Source organism: Lissotriton vulgaris, chromosome 2_1 (assembly GCF_964263255.1).
Source record: "Lissotriton vulgaris chromosome 2_1, aLisVul1.2, whole genome shotgun sequence".
Classification (NCBI taxonomy): Eukaryota; Metazoa; Chordata; class Amphibia; order Caudata; family Salamandridae; genus Lissotriton; species Lissotriton vulgaris.
In genome coordinates, this window is record NC_141687.1 from 27,129,553 (window position 1) to 27,143,317 (window position 13,765).

At 50.5% G+C, this 13,765-nt stretch overlaps 1 protein-coding gene across 1 annotated transcript in view; it reads left to right on the forward strand.

Moving 5' to 3' along the window:
* The window catches only part of LOC147729493 (uncharacterized), a 2,015,126-nt gene that overhangs the window by 161,349 nt on the left and 1,840,012 nt on the right, over nt 1-13,765 (forward strand). The window lies entirely within an intron of this gene.

Genomic DNA, 13,765 nt, shown 5'->3' on the forward strand with positions numbered 1-13,765 from the left:
TCATTTATCATTTCCTGCAATATTGAGCCCCAGGTGGTTGAGTCGGGGACCCCTATAAGCATTCAAAAGTTTTTGAATTGGAATGCCATGCAGTATATCTTGAGATCTGGCGGGGCTAGACCTCCCCCATGCAGCCCTCTTCTTAGCTTCTTCCATGAGAGACGTATTCCGCGCGCGCGCAGCGGGAGCACCGACTGAGCGCCGAAGGTGCGCCAAAGGTAAGCCCGTCTGCGCCCGTCCGCGCCTGGACCGCGGCCAGCGCCAGGAGCCCTGACTCTCGCAGACCCCTGCCCACCCGCCGGACGTACGACACCGCCACCCTCAACGCACTCAACACCGGCCAAACCCCTGGATTCTACCGAGCCACCCCGAGACGCACCCACGGACCCTTCAGCTGCCACGCCTGCAAGTTCACCTGCATCCGGACCTGCCTCGCACCAGCACCCGCCAAGCCGAACACCAGCAGCAACCACCTCAAGTGCATCCTGCTCAACACCCGCTCTGTCCACAGACACGCCATCGAACTCTGGAACCTCCTCGACACCACAGCACCTGACGTTGCCTTCCTCACGGAAACCTGGATGAACGACTCCTCAGCGCCTGCCATCGCCATCCCCAGAGGGCTACAAGATCACCCGGAGGGACCGCACCGCCAACCAGATGGGAGGATGCATCCCCATCATCCACAGGGACACCATCCACATCCCACATCCCACATCACGACCAACACCGACGACACCCTGACCACCGCCGAACACCTACACTTCCAGATCCACACCACCCTCAGAGGCACCCTGATCTACCGACCCCCGGGACCACGCACACAATTCAGCGAGGACATCGCCGACTTCGTCAGCCCGCATGCCCTCCCCTCCGCTGACTACATCCTCCTGGGGGACATCAACTTCCACCTGGAGAACAACAACGACCGCAACACCATCACCCTGCTCGACAACCTCGCCAACCTCAGACTTAAGCAGCTGGTGTCCACCCCCACCCACCTCGCCGGACACACACTCGACGCCGTCTTCTCATCCAGCAAAGACATCGCCTTCAGCCACGCCACAGGACTCCACTGGACGGACCACAGCTGCGTCCACTTCACCTTCAGAAGAACGACGATCCACCACCACCAGCAACAGGTTGCTCGAAGAAGCTGGAACAAGATCACAGCCGACCAGCTCGCCGCTTCCCTGAGCCAGCACCCTCCCGCCAGCTCAGCGAACCCCAGCCAGGCCGCCGACAACCTCACAAAGTGGATCAGCAACTGCGCGGACGAACTCGCCCCACTGAGGACCCCGCCCAGCAGACCCGGCAGTAAGAAAGCCCCATGGTTCACCGACGAACTCAAGAGCTCCAAGAAGAACTGCCGAGCCCTCGAGAAAGTCTGGAGAAGGGAACCAACACCGGACAACATGACCACCTTCAAGCTTGCCACCCGGAAGCACCACCAACTGATCCGTGCCACCAAGAAAACTGCATTCAAGGACCGGCTGGACAACAACGCACACAACTGCAAAGAACTCTTCAACATCGTGAAAGAGCTCTCCAACCCCAACGCCGGAAACAACGGCATCACCCCATCGCAAGACCTCTGCAACTCCCTCGCCTCCTACTTCCACAACAAGATCGCGGACATACACAACAGCTTCAGCACTCAACCGACGCACGCCACGACCGCACCAACGCCCCCCACCACCACCCTCCGCGCCTGGACTCTGACCAGCACCAAAGACACCGTCCGCATGATGAACTCCATCCACTCCGGATCTCCGACCGACCCCTGCCCTCACCACGTCTTCAACAAGGCCGACGCTGTCATCGCACCCCACCTGCGGAACATCATCAACACCTCCTTTGACACCGCCACCTTCCCGGAGAGCTGGAAGCACGCCGAACTCAGCGCTCTACTAAAGAAACCAACTGCGGACCCCACCGAACTCAAGAATTACCGCCCCATCTCGCTCCTCCCGTTTCCAGCCAAAGTCATCGAAAAGACCGTCAACAAGCAGCCGGCCGCCTTCCTCGAGACGAATGGATCCCTCGACCCCTCACAGTCTGGCTTCCGAGCCAACCACAGCACCCAGACCGCCCTCATCGCCGCCACCGATGACATCCGAGCCCTGATGGACAATGGAGAAACAGCGGCTCTCATCCTCCTAGACCTCTCTCCGGCATTCGACACTGTCTGCCACCGCACCCTAGTGCAGCGCCTCAGCAACGTCGGAATCCAGGAGAGGGCACTGGAATGGATCATCTCCTTCCTCGACGGAAGAACACAGAGAGTCCGTCTACCACCGTACAAGTCAGAGGCCACCGAAGTCATCTGCGGCGTCCCTCAAGGATCCTCGCTGAGCCCACCCTCTTCAACGTCTACATGAGCCCCCTCACGGCCATCGCACGCCAACACAACCTCAACATCATCTCCTACGCAGACGACACCCAGCTGATCCTCTCCCTGACCAACGACCCCGCCGCTGCCAGAGCCAACCTTCACGAAGGGATGAAAGACGTAGCCGAATGGATGACGACCAGCCGCCTGAAACTGAACTCAGACAAGACGGAAGTCCTCATCCTGGGCTCCTCGCCCTCCGCCTGGGACGACTCCTGGTGGCCCCCCGCCCTGGGCACCGCACCCAAACCGACGGACCACGCACGCAACCTGGGCTTCATCCTGGACTCCTCCCTCTCCATGACCAGACAAGTCAACGCCGTCTCCTCGTCGTGCTTCAACATCCTGCGCATGCTACGGAAGATCTTCCAGTAGATCCCCACCGAGACCAGGAAGACGGTCACCCAGGCCCTCGTCACCAGCCGACTGGACTGCGGCAACGCCCTCTACGCCGGAACCACCGCCAAGCTCCAGAAGAGACTCCAGCGGATCCAGAACACCTCAGCCAGACTCATCCTCGACATCCCACGACACAGCCACATCTCCGGACATCTGAGAGATCTGCATTGGCTCCCCGTCAACAAAAGAATCACCTTCCGTCTCCTCACCCACGCACACAAAGCCCTACACGATCAAGGACCGAGCTACCTTAACAACCGCATCAACTTCTATGCTCCCACACGCCACCTCCGATCAGCCAGCCACGCCCTCGCCGCCGTCTCCCGCATCCGAAGAACGACTACAGGAGGAAGATCCTTCTCCTACCTGGCCGCTAAGACCTGGAACTCCCTCTCGACCGACCTGCGCCTGACCCAAGACCACCTCTCCTTCAGGAAGAAGCTCAAGACCTGGCTGTTTGAGCAGTAGCAGCACCCCCCCCCTCCCCCAAGCGCCTTGAGACCCTCCGGGTAAGTAGTGCGCTCTATAAATGTCTTGATTGATTGATTGATTGATTCCTCGAGAGCCCCAGATGAAGCTAGTTATTTTCCTGTGTATTTTACCTATCATTTCTTTAGGGAATTTTAGCGCGTTGCAGTTAAATATATATGTTACTTTGGGGAGGATGGACATTTTTATCAAGTTCACTCTCCCGTAGATAGTAAGTGGGAGGTTTTCCCATCAAGTAAGGGTTGTGTCTATTTCTTTTCCCACTTTGATTAAGTTCTGGGCGGGGATATCGCTGATCTGTTTAACTATATTAATCCCTAGATATTTCATCTCCATGCACTCTCTACCTTCCCACCCATCTAAGTTCCAAGCCATCACCTCTGTTTTGGTAGTGTTTACTAATTAACCAGAGATTTCCCCGAATTACTTGGTTAACTATTCCGTCCTTAGTATCGTTCTATCTGTGTCAGAGGTATAAATTATAAGATCATCTGCAAATAGGGCTATTTTGCTACAGAAGCATGGCGAGTGAATGGGGATTATTTGCTCATCCTTCCGCAGGAGCTGGGCTAGGGGTTCAATATAAATATCGAAGAGGAGAGGGGACAATGGACAACCCTGCCTTGTACCTCTGGTGATCTTAAAAAGCTCAGTCAAAACTCCATTTACCAGAATCTTGTCTGTATGTCCTTGATATGATTTTTTTATAGCCCTTTAATTCCAAAACTGCCCACAGAAACATCCAACAGACACGATCAAGTGCCTTGGCGGCATCTATTGTGATTACCGCCAAGGGAAACAATCGCGCAGTTGCTAAATCAATAATCCCGATCAAGGACAGGGTCAATGCCTGAATCTGTCTTTTGGGAACAAATCCCTCTGGTCTGCATGGATTAGCTGGGGAGCTACCTTGGCCAATCTCCCTGCCAAAATGCCAGCATAGATTTTATAGTTGACATTTTGCAGTGAGATTGGTCAGTACGAATCCGCACTCTTCAGGTCTTTTGTAGGCTTAAGGATCAGCGTAATTATGGCTTCCTTCCATGAAGCTGGGCTTTTTTAATCCTCCTTATAGATTGAGTTAAACAGTACTACCATATCTGGAGTTATTCTATCTACAATTATCTTACATAGTTCTCCTGGCAATGAGTCGGGGACTGCTATCTTTCCACTTTTTAGATGTTTAATTTGTCTCTAATTTCGCCCTCGGTAATTCCAGCTTCTATTATCTCCCTGCTATCACTGGAGAGGACTGGGAGTTCCAATTTATCCAGCCAATTTTTTTATGTCCCCTCTTCTGGCCTAATTTCCTCAGTATATAATTCTGAGAAAAGGGAGACCAGGCAAGCCTTAATGTCATCTCCCTTATTTGAAATGTCCCCCTGGGCATTGATAATTAGTTCTTGATTATGATTGTTGTTATGTTATGTTAACAATGGTTTGTATAGCGCACTGACACCGGTTGGTTTCCTGGCTCTGTAAAGACAGAGTGTGGTCAGAGTTGAAAGTTTATGGGGTTAGTGGTATGCTTGTAGGTAAAGCCAGGTCTTTAGGAGTCTCCTGAATGACAGGAGGTCAGGACATAGCCTGATTTCGAGAGGAAGGGAGTTCCATAGGCGAGGTGCCAGGGTGCCAAATCTGCAGCCACCAGACCACTTGCGTTTGAAGGAGGGTGTTTGTAGAAGACAGTGATGTGCTGAACGTAAGCTTCGGGACGGAGCATATTTTATAATCAATTTAGAGATGAATTTGGGGCTTTTGCCATAGAGTGCTTTAAACATCATACAGCTGACTTTGAAAATGCAGCGCTGGGTTACCGGAAGCCAGTGAAGTGTTTTCAAAAGGGGGGTTGCTGGGTGCCATCTAGGCTTGCTTAGAATCAATTAGGCTTCATGGTTCTACACCATCTGAAGACGTTTCAGGAGGAACTGAGGAAGTTCCTGGCCGAGGTTTCCAAGTCAGGCAGGGCAACTGCTACTCCGAGCGAGTAGCCTTGGACCAGGGGGTGCCGCAGGGCTCGTCCCTGAGTCCAACTCTTTTCAATCTGTACGTTGCCCCGGTTGCCACCATAGTGGAGAGTCACGGTTTGCGCATGGTGTCGTACGCCGACGACACGCAGCTGGTCATCTCCCTATCGCGTGCACCCGGTCTCGCGGCAGACATCTTCAGAGCATGCATGCAAGACCTAGCTGCCTGGATGTCTGCCAACTGCCTTAAGGTCAACAGAGGCAAGGCTGAGGTGCTGGTGGTGGGGGGAGACCGAGCGGCTTGGACGTCGGCGTGGTGGCCACCTTGCCTGGGACCAGCACCAATTCCCTGCCAGGAGGCGAGGAATTTAGGTATCTGGTTCGATTCCAACCTAACTTTTGGACCCCAGGTAAATCGGGTGGTTGGTACCTGTTTCGGGATCTTCAAGACCCTCGGGAAGGTTCTGGAGCTCCTTCCTATCAAAGCCCGCCAAACACTAGTGCATGCACTAGTCACGTCCAAGATGGACTATGGCAACCTGCTCTACCTGGGGACTCTTGAGAAGAATCTGAGCCGCCTGCAGGTTCTACAAAATGCCGCAGCCTGGTTGGTTCTCAGACTGCCTAGAAGATCAGCTTCTAAAGCCGCGGGTGGAATTTAAAGCATTATGCACCTTTCATCGGATCGTCAACAGCAGGGCACCTCTTCCCCTACAGGGTCTGCTGACACAATATAAGCCCTCTCGTTCTCTCAGATCTTCTGGCTTGGGGCGCCTGTCCATCCCTAAGGTGTCCAAAGCACGGATGGGCGGCAGATCCTTCAGGTATCTGGCTGCATCAAGCTGGAACACACTTCCTATGGCGTTGCGCCTGGAACCCTCAGAGCCCATTTTCAGAGCCAAGCTAAAAACATTTCTATATGCCCGGTAGTGGGTTCCCACCTTAGTACCTTCTCCTGCTAGCGCTCGCATCCTAGCGCGGTGACACGCCGTTGTGCGTCACCAAGCGCTTTACAAAACCCCCTATTATTATTATTATTAGGAAGACCTAGGTAAATCGAGTTGGCGTAATCTAAGTGAGAGATCACAGTAGCGATCACCACCTGTATCAGGGCTTCGCGGGTCAGAAGGCGACGAACCTTCCGGATTTTCCTTAATTGGAAAAGGCATTTGGAAACTACCTGACCTACTTGCATTTTAAGCGAGAGGTCGCTATTTAAGGTAATGCCAAGCGTCTTTGCCGATGGTGAGGGGGACGGGGCTAGACCGATGTCTGTTGGCCAGTAGTGTGGACCCCAGTACTTGACACTGTCCCCAGTCAGGACCAGCTCGGTTTTCCCAGGGTTCAGTTTCAGATGATTCTGGTTCATCCAGGCTTCGATGAACCTCATTGTAGACTGGAAAAAAGCAATGGACGTTTCTGAGTTGTCAATTGTAAATAGGAGCTGTAGATCGTCCGCATAATTCAGCACCATAACCTGTTCCTTTCTAAGGGCCTGGATTAGGGGGGAGATGTAGAGGTTGAACAGGTGTGGTGATAGAGACGAGCCCTGAGGTACGCCGCAGGAGATGGCTTGTTTAGTGCCCACTAAATTACCCAGACGAACTGCTTGAGAGCGGTTCGTTAAGAAGGACTTCAGCCAAGCCGCTGCCGTGCCCTGGATGCCAACCTGTGCGACACGGTCGATCAAGATGGTGTGGTCGACCGTGTCAAATGCGGCTGACAAATCCAGGAGCACTAAGGCCTGCGGAATACGGTTGTCTGCACAGTCCCTGAGGGTGTCCATGACTGCCACTACCACAGCCTCTGTTGAATGGGCAGGGCGAAAGCCCGCTTGATGGGTGTCTAGGCAGTTTGATGTCTCGATAAAATTAGACAAGCAGTTGGCAACATGCACCTCCAATACCTTCGCTAGGAAGGGGAGGAGGGAGATAGGTCAGTAATTTTTGCAGCCAGAGAGAGAGGTTGCTCTCAGCTACATTGATATCAGGATGGTGGAGGGGGATGGAGGTAGCCAAGGTTTGTATAAAATCTGGCTTGACTAAAGAGTTCCATTTTCTGGCACGTCCACCAGTTCCTATAGCGGTGGTCTTTTTAAGAGGATGGACGAGATTGAATTTGAGCAGGAAGTGATCAGACCATAGGCACGGGGAGATGGCCGGGGTTGTCACTAAAAGGGAGTTGGTCCAAACTTGGTCCAATATGCGACCCTTACTGTGGGTTGGTGATTGAACTTGTTGATTGAAGTTCAGGTTAGTGAGGAGCTCAGTGAGTTCCCTCGACTGCGGGCTTTCCCTAGGGTCATTGAACCAATAGTTAAAGTCCCCAACCAGTAAGATCCTGGCATGTTCGATAGCCAGGTTGGCGATTTGTTCACTGAACGTTAGGGGGAAAGACGGCATGTTATTAGGGGCTCTATAAAGAAGGACACAGGCTATGGAGGAATAGGACGTTTCAATTTTAAATACTAGGTTTTCAGAGTCTGATAAGTTCAGACTAGTCAAGGCTGTGACGCTCAGGTCGTGGCGAAAGATTACTGCCACTCCCCCACCAGGTTTGGAAGATCCCCGATCGGAGTGGATAATACGGTAGTTTGGTGGTAAGGTCGAAATAATGTCTGGGGCTGAGTCTTGCGTCAGCCATGTCTCGGTGAGTAGCAAGAGATTGGGTTTGTCCTCGTCCAATAAGAGGAAAAGGTCCAGATTGTGTTTAACCATAGAACGAATATTTAAGTAAACTATGGACATAAATGGGGGGACAGGAGTCGGGCTCTGTATGACTATCGTGACCCACCGTGATTGTGGTAGCGGTGTCCACGGTTGGTACACTATGACCAAGGATCCCCAGTCTTTGGGCTCGATTGCGTGATAGTTCATTAAAATGGCTGTAACCGGTGTTGCAGGAGGACAGCTCGTCACGGGTATAAACATTTGACCCAGTAGCGCGGCGTGTCCCGGGGCCCGTCAGGGCGCGGACGGGCGCATACGGGGTTTCCTTTGGCGCGCCTTTGGCGCGCCCGCTGCGCCCGTCCGCTGCGCTCCCTGAGTAGACGGGCCATTTTGTACCAGTGAGGGCGGGAGAGGTGGAGCACTGGACCGCTCGCCTGCTCCTGCTCCTAACCCAAGATAGCGGTGAATCGAGTCTGTCACCGGAGCAGCGCCGAGTCGGCTGCAAGGTCCACAGCAAGGCAGATAATTAACTGGGCTGATAATGGAGCAGTCCCTAGAAAGCGCGGGGGTACAGAACAATTTTTAAAATTACGGGCGAAGTAAGTCCTATTAATCAGAACTTCGTGCAGTTAATGGGAAATAGTGCGAGCGGAATTAAAAACACACACACACACACGTCCTGGCTTTCCGACTCAGGACACAGGCACTCTGTCAATCGGAGCACTGGAGTTGTGGGTTTTTGTACCAGTGAGGGCGGGAGAGGCGGAGCACTGGACCGCTCGCCTGCTCCTGCTCCTCACCCAAGATGGCGGTGAATCGAGTCTGTCACCGGAGCAGCGCCTAGTCGGCTGCAAGGTCCACAGCAAGGCAGATAATTAACTGGGCTGATAATGGAGCAGTCCCTAGAAAGCGCGGGGGGTACAGAACAATTTTTAAAATTACGGGCGAAGTAAGTCCTATTAATCAGAACTTCGTGCAGTTAATGGGAAATAGTGCGAGCAGAATTAAAAACACACACACACGTCCCGGCTTTCCGCCTCAGGACACAGGCACTCTGTCAATCGGTGCACTGGAGTTGTGGGTTTTTGTACCAGTGAGGGCGGGAGAGGCGGAGCACTGGACCGCTCGCCTGCTCCTGCTCCTCACCCAAGATGGCGGTGAATCGAGTCTGTCAGCGGAGAAGCGCCTAGTCGGCTGCAAGGTCCACAGCAAGGCAGATAATTAACTGTGCTGATAATGGAGCAGTCCCTAGGAAGCGCGGGTGGTACAGAACAATTTTTAAAATTACGGGCAAAGTAAGTCCTTCCGGTGATTCCGGGACCTATTAGCCCTGGACTTCCAGGCTAACAGTGCGCCGGCTTTCTCCCCATACTCAAATAAATCCATATTACCAGTCACCCACTTCTCAGAGCACTTGGTCTCAAGGGTCATCCTATACCTTAGTCTTTCTTGCCTCTTCCAGTTGTTTGATTAAGGACTCCGTATTTTGGGAGGGATCAAGAGACTGCACCTTTAATTCCAACTCCCCAACCCTCCCTCCCCGACACTTCAGTTCAGCTTTATCACGATTGTTTAAATATGATGCTTGGTTTTGAAATAACCCTCGTGTATATGCCTTAAAGGCATCCCGTATTTTATTTAAAGGAGCGGACCGGGAATTCTCCAAAAAGAACTCCGTAGCCATTTCCCTCACAGTGTAATAAAATTAATCTTTTTAAGGTTCATCTTGTGCTAAAGCCTTCTCTCACACCGACTAGTGTAGCACTTACTGAGGCATGATCTGAGATATGGACGGGTAAAATATTTATATCTTTTATTTCCCTGCCCATAATCTACTAATAGGTAATCTAGTCTGGGAGTATTTTTTACAATGGAAGGTGTACCCTCGTTTTCGCCCTTTTAGCTTTCTCCCTGTATCCACCAAACCCATTTCGTAAATCATATGCTTCAGGGCCTGCCTTGTTCTAAGCGCCTGAGCCTGTCCGCTAGCCCAGTAGGTGGATCTATCTAGTAATGGATAGGGTGTTAAAATCTCCTCCAATAACAATGGGAGTGGAGACTCCAGCTAATGGCAGGTGTAGGTCAGTTATGGCTGAGTGTCATCTACACAGGCCCATAATAGGCCAGCACAGGCCAATACTAAACCAGCACATCTTAGAGTCGCTCTGACTCATCTTCCTGAACTGTCAGTTGTAGAAGCAATTACATCATTTCCAGAGCCCCCAAATCATTATCGCCAACCCTTACAATACTCTATTTGATCTGAGACTGCATAGCCCTCTATCCACTTTATCTTTGCATTTACTTCCCTACTTTCGCTTGCACTTAAATGGGTTTCTTCTAACATAATGACTTGTGCTTTAGACTCCTCTAAATATTTCAGCACTAACCTCCTTGTAGCCTTGGATCTGAGACCATTTATGTTCCAGGTTAACACCTGGAGAGTACTCTCACACCCGCTCATCTCTGCGTGAATTTTAGGATATGCCCTTGTTTAAAGTTAAAAGAAACTGTCATGAGGATCTATTTTTTTTCCCCCACTGGTCCCCACCTTGTGCCGCCCTCCACAACCCCTCTCCCCTTCTCCTACCCTTGGGAACCCTCCCTTGCTCTTCAGGCATACAAATGCCTATTTGAAGCCCCGGAGTGAGGAATTTTTCCAAATCAAGTGTGACACTAATTAAAGGAAAGATAAACATAACAAATCAAAAGAGAAAAGTGCCCCCCCCTTAATCCCACTCTATCCTTTTTACCCACCCGAGCATTTTGAAGTGTTCCTCGATTTATACAGTCCTATATTCGATTCATATAGTTTGCACAAAATTTAGTCAATTATGTGGAATATCCTGACTTACTTCCAGGGATTTTCAGAGAGTATGTGGAATATCTTGACTTACTTCCAGGGATTTTCAGAGAGTACCCCATTTCTGTATAGTAGCTATTAGGTCATCTGCCTCGTCCACTGACCTAAAGTTTTGCATTTGGTTGTCCCACATTACTTGAAGCATTGCAGGGAACTTTAATTGGGCCTTAACCCCAAGTTTATTTAATTCGTCCATCTTTTCCCATTGTTTCAAATCCGTGGCTCGACAGACATCAGACCTGGTACTGAAAGAAAAATTCTGAAATTAATATGTACCACTTCTGAGGGCTGCTGACAGTATTAGTTCTTTGACAGAGTACGAGGGAAAATATATACAAAATTTCCTTGGCTTCTGTCTCTGAGGATTCAAAATAAAGGGGTCGCGATGAACTCGCTGCACTTCGCAATCCAGATCGATGACTGGCCTATCTTTTAAGGCTGTTTCGCGGAGCATTTTAATTACAAAAGCCTTAATATCTGTCCCTTCTTCTGCCTCTGGATGTTTAAAATTCTCAGGTTGTTCCTCCGGGTATAATTCTCTATTCTCTCCAAATCTGCCCAAAGTCCTAGGTTCTCCAAAGCTAACTTTACCATCCCCTCAGAGTTTTTGGCAATGTCATGTCTCAACACCTTTACCTCCTCCTCCTCCAGCACTTTGGTACGTACTACAACTTCATCCATTTTCCGTGCCAAAGAAGTACAGGAAGCTTGTATATTGGCTTAGTTTGCTTCCAAATGTTTAAATCTGGAGCTAATCTCTTCTTTTAGTCCTAGTAGTATGGTAGTCAAGTGAGTTTCAGTGTGTAGGTTTAAATCTTGCACCAAGTTTCCCCACTGCACGAGCGCGCAGGGTATACCTAGAGATTTTTTCTGGGAGGGTGCCTGGTTTATCTAGTATTTACAACAAGGGGTGGTGAGGGACAGAGTCTCTGAATTAAGCAGAAAGCTCTCACCCAGTCAAGAGATCAGGGCTAGATCCAAACACCGTTTTTTAGCTCACTGCACCATCCCAGTTTCAGAACCTGGCTGTATGCAAATTAGTCTGTTCCTGTCCCAGTGCATGATGGGAACAGGGCAAACCAAACTACAAAAGCCAATTCTTACACTGGGAAGGAAACAAGCTCCCGGGGACCGGTTTCTGGCATTACAGCCGTCTTCGGCCCGGTTTGCTTGAATCCTGATGGTGCAATGAGCAAGGGTCTCACATCTGAGAATACCCTTCCACGCTTAGGGTGGACAAAAATATTTACAACAAGGGGTGGTGAGGGACAGAGTCTCTGAATTAAGCAGAAAGCTCTCACCCAGTCAAGAGATCAGGGCTAGATCCAAACACCGTTTTTTAGCTCACTGCACCATCCCAGTTTCAGAACCTGGCTGTATGCAAATTAGTCTGTTCCTGTCCCAGTGCATGATGGGAACAGGGCAAACCAAACTACAAAAGCCAATTCTTACACTGGGAAGGAAACAAGCTCCCGGGGACCGGTTTCTGGCATTACAGCCGTCTTCGGCCCGGTTTGCTTGAATCCTGATGGTGCAATGAGCAAGGGTCTCACATCTGAGAATACCCTTCCACGCTTAGGGTGGACAAAAATATTTACAACAAGGGGTGGTGAGGGACAGAGTCTCTGAATTAAGCAGAAAGCTCTCACCCAGTCAAGAGATCAGGGCTAGATCCAAACACCGTTTTTTAGCTCACTGCACCATCCCAGTTTCAGAACCTGGCTGTATGCAAATTAGTCTGTTCCTGTCCCAGTGCATGATGGGAACAGGGCAAACCAAACTACAAAAGCCAATTCTTACACTGGGAAGGAAACAAGCTCCCGGGGACCGGTTTCTGGCATTACAGCCGTCTTCGGCCCGGTTTGCTTGAATCCTGATGGTGCAATGAGCAAGGGTCTCACATCTGAGAATACCCTTCCACGCTTAGGGTGGACAAAAATATTTACAACAAGGGGTGGTGAGGGACAGAGTCTCTGAATTAAGCAGAAAGCTCTCACCCAGTCAAGAGATCAGGGCTAGATCCAAACACCGTTTTTTAGCTCACTGCACCATCCCAGTTTCAGAACCTGGCTGTATGCAAATTAGTCTTAGTTCTTTGACAGAGTACGAGGGAAAATATATACAAAATTTCCTTGGCTTCTGTCTCTGAGGATTCAAAATAAAGGGGTCGCGATGAACTCGCTGCACTTCGCAATCCAGATCGATGACTGGCCTATCTTTTAAGGCTGTTTCGCGGAGCATTTTAATTACAAAAGCCTTAATATCTGTCCCTTCTTCTGCCTCTGGATGTTTAAAATTCTCAGGTTGTTCCTCCGGGTATAATTCTCTATTCTCTCCAAATCTGCCCAAAGTCCTAGGTTCTCCAAAGCTAACTTTACCATCCCCTCAGAGTTTTTGGCAATGTCATGTCTCAACACCTTTACCTCCTCCTCCTCCAGCACTTTGGTACGTACTACAACTTCATCCATTTTCCGTGCCAAAGAAGTACAGGAAGCTTGTATATTGGCTTAGTTTGCTTCCAAATGTTTAAATCTGGAGCTAATCTCTTCTTTTAGTCCTAGTAGTATGGTAGTCAAGTGAGTTTCAGTGTGTAGGTTTAAATCTTGCACCAAGTTTCCCCACTGCACGAGCGCGCAGGGTATACCTAGAGATTTTTTCTGGGAGGGTGCCTGGTTTATCTAGTGGCACTATAGGTTTCTCCATACGGGCTCTCCCCTGCCCACTAGAGTACCCTGGGCCCCTTAGATCTCTGACCTGCTGCTTCTGTGTTCCATATGCATGGATGTCCACACGTCCACTCCCATCAAAAACTGCCACTGCCCTCCGTACCTCCGATCTCCTTCTGTCCTGTTGGTCTGGAACGTCACTTTCACCGCTTTCTGACCAACCTGTGCTGCCTCTGCCTCTACGTGCAAGGACATGAACAGCCCATGCACGTCTCAATTCAATTGCCGTTCTGTTCCACGTCAAAGTGGAATCTCCGGCC